The sequence below is a fragment of the Myripristis murdjan genome, chromosome 18, assembly GCF_902150065.1.
Source record: "Myripristis murdjan chromosome 18, fMyrMur1.1, whole genome shotgun sequence".
NCBI classification, from domain to species: Eukaryota; Metazoa; Chordata; class Actinopteri; order Holocentriformes; family Holocentridae; genus Myripristis; species Myripristis murdjan.
The window spans coordinates 26,698,752-26,704,763 of record NC_043997.1 but is presented as its reverse complement, the minus strand read 5'-3'; the positions used below and the strand labels follow the sequence as shown (position 1 = coordinate 26,704,763).

General features: G+C 42.2%; 1 non-coding gene across 1 annotated transcript; it reads right to left on the bottom strand.

The window, feature by feature from the left end:
• Positions 1–2,594: 2,594 nt before the first annotated feature.
• LOC115377134 (5S ribosomal RNA) lies at positions 2,595–2,713 on the bottom strand. Its single transcript, XR_003929895.1, has one exon. It is a non-coding gene; the product is annotated as a 5S ribosomal RNA (ribosomal RNA).
• Positions 2,714–6,012: the final 3,299 nt, after the last annotated feature.

The window sequence follows — 6,012 nt, the reverse complement described above, 5'->3', positions numbered from 1 at the left end:
TGCTGGCTTATGATAAAACAATAAAACACACTGTGTTTTATTGTAAGTGTCCAAGTTAAAACAGTCTTTCCTCTAAACAGTCTATATGAGTAATATACTCAGTCCATTCCGACAGCGTCCCGGTATCAGTCCGACCACGTGCATAGTGTGGCTCTGTCGGGGTGCGCATTGAAGCCTCCTGGGCGCGCTCTTGTAAAAGCCCAAACTTTGCTGTTGCTGTTTTTACGGATAGCGGGTCCCCATGTGCCCACACATAGAGAGAAGGAGAAGACAGCATGGTCACTCACTGTTGTGAAGTGATACTTGGCATTCCTACTGTATTGCAGAATGTTTTCCTTTACTAAACACCAGTCTATCCTACTTTGTCTCATCTCTCCTAATACTACTTGGGATTTTCTGCCCTCCATAGATCTATGAGTTTATTTTCTGACATATTTTCTAAGAGCACTTTCCTTGATGAATCATGTCTAAACCTGGAACTGCTTGACGTGTCGATCACACCAAACATTATAATACCCCACAATTATACAGTTTCCTGTACATAGAGGTTTCAGTTGTTTATAAAACACCCTTCTGTCAATTTCCACATTTGGTTAAATACAACTTTCATAAATTCAAATTCCAAAATAATAATTCTCATTTGTGTCACTAGGAATGTGTTTGATGTTACTTACTCTTCCCTCTTTTACTAAAATAGTAACACCACATGACCTCGTACTCCCATTATTGGCATATATCCTTCCATTGCTTTTTAAAGTTCTCTATAATTTCTTCATGCCAGTTTTTCTCTTGTAGACATATAATTTCAGAATTACATAATGCCAAAACTTGATCGAACCTGATCTATTCCTCAGCCCATTTGTGTTAAATGATGACACATTCAACATTAGGCATTGGAGAGTTAGTATGTATCCACAGGCTCTCATACCTTACGTCTTACGTCGTTTGGCTTCCTTCAGCGTCTTCTTTGCCTTCTCGCTGCTTTTCTCCTAGCAACAACAAGGGATATAGTGTCTTTCCATTCTCCCTGGCTCTCCTCCTCAGATATAGCACTGCCAACAACATTGTCTCTGCTTCCACTGTGTCCTTCCTCAGTATCAGTGTCTCTCATGTCTACATCTTGCACAGGGGGGGTCTCAGTCACCACCGGCCCAGTGCTACCTCCTCCCCCCTCTCCATCATCTCTGCAGGCGGCCGCTTCACCTCACCTCTCTGTGCTGCCTCCCGGATGTTTCGTGCCTTCAGAGGTACATGGACCCGGTGTGGTGCACGCACACTTTGTGCACATGCTCCCACACCATTTCCAATCTTTCCCCCATCAGGCTCCACTCCATCCAAGACCACGTTGTCGAGGCTGCTCCCGATGTTGTCATGCATCTGCTCTGCAATCACCTGCATCACCGCTGGTACAGTCTCCACCTGGTTCATATTGTCCTCCTCCGCGTCATCGTTTTCCTTCTCCTCCTCATCATCATCCTCATCTTCATCGTCCTCAACGTTGTCATCAGCCTCTTCATCCTTCTCTTTCCCCTCCATATCATCTTGGCCGAAGAGGTCGCCACTTCTCTCCTCATTGCATTTACAAAAGGCTTTCCTTTCCTTACATTGTCTACAAATGTCTGAACAGGAAAATTCCCTGGCATAATGTCCCTGCTCTTTACATTTGTAACACTTAAATTCAGGGCATTCTCTCAATATGTGTCCTGGTTGTATGCACAGTCGACATACTTTGACCTGTCTGTCATGTATGACATGAAAAGGTTCTTCACCCTCCAGGGTCACAAACTTTGTAGAATATGGCAAAGATTGTATGTATTCATTGAATTTGACTTTCCCAAATCTTGTGCCATCAGCAATGTCAGTTCCCTTCCAATATTTTCTCTTTATTGGTGAAATGGCACTCACCCCCCATTCTGACAGTTTATTCAAAATGATCTCATCTTCAATGTAGGTTGGGAGATTCAAAAACGATACAACCATTTCATCACTTGTCAGTTCTCTTGCCATTATTCTGCTGTTCTTTATCTTGAACCCATCCATAAGTCTCTCTTTACCTTTGAGTGTATTCATGGTAATTTCACATTTCTTCTGTGACTTGAAACGGCATCCAATCACGTTTCCACACACTTCTTTTAGTCCTCTCAATAAATCCATCATTGTGATGAATTCATCTCCAACAATCTCCACTCCGACTGTCAGTTTTCTCTCAAAAACGTCGTCCTTGTCTCTGGTAGTCCCCTTCTCTTTCCCAGCTTGTACTGTGTTCAGTGCCACTGTGTCAGTCCTTTGTCTTGACAAGATACTTATTAAAGTTCACCCCAGACAGCAGAGCTGGTAGGGGTAAAAGTCACAGTTCAAAAATCTATTAACTCAAATGATGCCTTGTTTGAAAAAATCCCAACTTGACAAGTATATCGCTAGTATTGTTCTACCAAACAAACACACAGGCCACGCTCTGCTGCACTTCCTCAATGGGCGTGCTCAAGGGGGTGTGGCTGTAAGCGACAGCTGGTGCAGCAGCCGGGCTTTTTATGCATCTGTCAGCCAGAGAGAAAAAAAAACGCAATGAGCAGAACGGCCCGTCAAAATAGAAAAGCTTACAGCACCAGGTATTCCCAGGTGGTCTCCCATCCAAGTACTAACCAGACCCAACCCTGCTTAGCTTCCGAGATCGGATGAGATCGGGCGTGCTCAGGGTGGTGTGGCCGTGAGCGACAGATTGTGCAGCAGCCGGGCTTTTTATTACATCTGTCAACCCCAAAGAAAAAGAGCGGTCAAAACAGAAAAGCTTACAGCACCTGGTATTCCCAGGTGGTCTCCCATTCAAGTACTATTCAGTAGAGTGTGTGATGATGCTGTGAGACTGAGAACATCACGAGACAACTGGAGATCCATCATGGCGGCGCCTTGCTGCTAGACGATAAACAAATCACAAACCCGAATAAAATAAACTATGAAAGAAACCATACTAGATCTCCAGAGTCGCAGAATGCGTGACAACCTCATATTCACAGGAATAACAGAACAACCACAAGACAATCCAGAACAAGCAATAAAAGACTTCATGCAATCGGCTCTGAAACTGACACAGGAAACTGTCAGTAACATAACTTTTCACCGCGTTCACCACATCGGAGTGAAAAATAACAGCAGACCGAGGTCAATTGTCACGAAATTTGAACATTTCAAGCAAAAGGAACTTGTCAAAAGTCGAGGGAGGGAACTCAAAGGAACTACTTATGGAATGAAAGACCAATACCCGCGGGAATTCCAAGACAGGCGAAAGAAACTGCTCCCACTTCTTTTTTTGTGATCAAATTTTTTATTAAATGATTGACTCAGATTAAACAAGATACAACACATATTTTACATAACACAGACATAAAAAACAGAATAAACACCAACACAATTACAAAAAAAAAAAAAAAAAAAAAAAAAAAAACAACAACTCCATGATGCACAGCTGGTAGAAGTACCCTTCCAGGAAATGTTCGAGATTATCCAGAGTGATTGGTGGTAATCCAGGGAAGATAGCTGGGTTTATTTTATTGGGGGTGTCATAAAATTTGAACATTTCAAACAAAAGGAACTTGTCAAAAGTCGAGGGAGGGAACTCAAAGGAACTACTTATGGAATGAAAGACCAATACCTGCGGGAATTCCAAGACAGGCGAAAGAAACTGCTCCCACTTCTTTTTTTGTGATCAAATTTTTTTATTAAATGATTGACTCAGATTAAACAAGATACAACACATATTTTACATAACACAGACATAAAAAGCAGAATAAACACCAACACAATTATAAAAAAAAAAACATATTAAAAAGAAAAATGTTGGATTCAGCGGCATATGGTGAAAACAAGCACATATTTGCTAGAGCATGTAGGAATGCCAGGACCAGCCTCAGCAATTTCCTCAACTCCCCTCAGGATCTAAACCACACCTTCAATTTTACAGTAGTGTCCATCTTAAGTGTACATTACACAAAATCTCAGACCTGCAATATTGCTTAGGCCACAAGAGCCGCTAAATTAACCAAAAACATAAACCAAAACATCAACCGAAACACATACAGGAAAGAAAGAAAACAAACACAAGGTGTGCCACCTTCCCTCCCACCACCCACCCACACCCACCCAAGACCCAAATACCATACACCGTAGTATAGAGGGGATCTGCATTAACCACTCAATCATATGCACAGGAGACAAAAATAGCTGGACAGGATCAGGAAATAATCATTTTAATAAATCCTTTAGTGAGTTGGCCGCCACTTGCCAACTGTTCAGGGTGGATTCCTTTGCACCATTAATTCTACCAGTTGACATCTCCATGATGTCCACTGCATAGTGTATTCAGTTGCCTGCGGAGCTCGTTCAGTGACCGGCTGTTAATGCTGAAGTGCTCCACAGAGCATTATAGGAAGTCCTTTGTGCCCACAGTTATTAGGTTGCTTCATAGCACGCACTACGGTGGTAATTAGTAGAGCACTACTTTCTGGGCTTTAGAGCATTTATTTCCCGTGCTTTCTTGTGTTTTTGTAAGGTGCAATATATATATTTATTTCATTCTTAACCAGTATTGGGACTCCAGCGATCCTTTAACTGCCCCTGATGTAACTCACAACTGATGGTCCCAACCCCATTGATAAAGCAAGAAATTCCACTAATTAACCCTGATAAGGCACACCTGTGAAGTGAAAACCACTTCAGGTGACTACCTCTTGAAGCTCATGGAGAGAATGCCAAGAGTGTGCAAAGCAGTAATCAGAGCAAAGGGTGGCTCTTTTGAAGAAACTAGAATATAAAACATGTTTTCAGTTATTTCACCTTTTTTTGTTAAGTACATAACTCCACATGTGTTCATTCATAGTTTTGATTCCTTCAGTGAGAATCTACAATGTAAATAGTCATGAAAATAAAGAAAACGCATTGAATGAGAAGGTGTGTCCAAACTTTTGGCTTGTACTGTATATATATAAATAACTCAAAATGCTGTCACACTGAATGTTTTATTAACCATTCACTTTTTACTTCCTACACATTGTGTAGCGCAACAGTCAACACCGCATTTTAACGAGAACTCTTAAAAAAGGGCTCTGAATGCTGACTTCAAAAATTTGTAAAAACAAGAATTCCATATAAATTCCATATTGTTGATACATCAACGTCATGCTTTCTCATCTCAGTTGAGTTAAATTTTACCTTTAAAAGAAAATTTCCTCCTTAAGTGCATGTGCCAAAACTAAACCATAAAGTGCAATTTGTACGGAGTAAAAAAAAAACTGAAGAAAACTGAATTTCACAGAGATAGAGAAAAAGAGAGAGACAGACAGACAGAGAGTGAGTAAGAGAGAGAGAAACAGAGAAATAGAGAGACAGAGAGAGACACAGCGAGAGAAAGAGAAGCAGAGCGAGAGAAAAAGAGAGAGAAACAGAGAGAGAGATGGAAAGAGAGAGAAACAGAGACAGAGCAAAACAAAGAGATGGAGAAACAGAGAGAGGGAGACAGAAAAATATCTTTCAATCATTGGGCTCTATTTTTGCAGACCAGGCGAGGTGGAGGCGCAGCACAGCTGCGCTGCGCCAACTGGGTGTGGCCAAGTGGATTTTGCTATTTTGGCACACCGTGCGCCTTGGCGCAACTACTGCGCCGTTCCTCTCACCGGCGCAAGGGAGGAGAGAAGGCGTGGAGTGGGTTTGACACAGCCGATTCACTTTAAACCAATCAAATGAGCCCCTGTCCTCGCCTTTAAAATGCGCTGCATGAAGGCGTATTAGAAGTCTACACATTTGACATGGAAGAAGAGAGCAGCAGACGTCCAAACTTCTCCCAGGAGGAAACTGATGTGTTGGTCCGGGAGGTACAAGCTCGCAGTACCAGAATATATGGAACTGCGAGCAGAGCTCTGCGGGCCGATGATGCAAAGGCAGCCTGGGAGAAGGTAGCCTCAGTTGTAAATTCATGTTGCCCGGACACACTGAGAACCGTAGCCCAGTGCAAAAAACGGT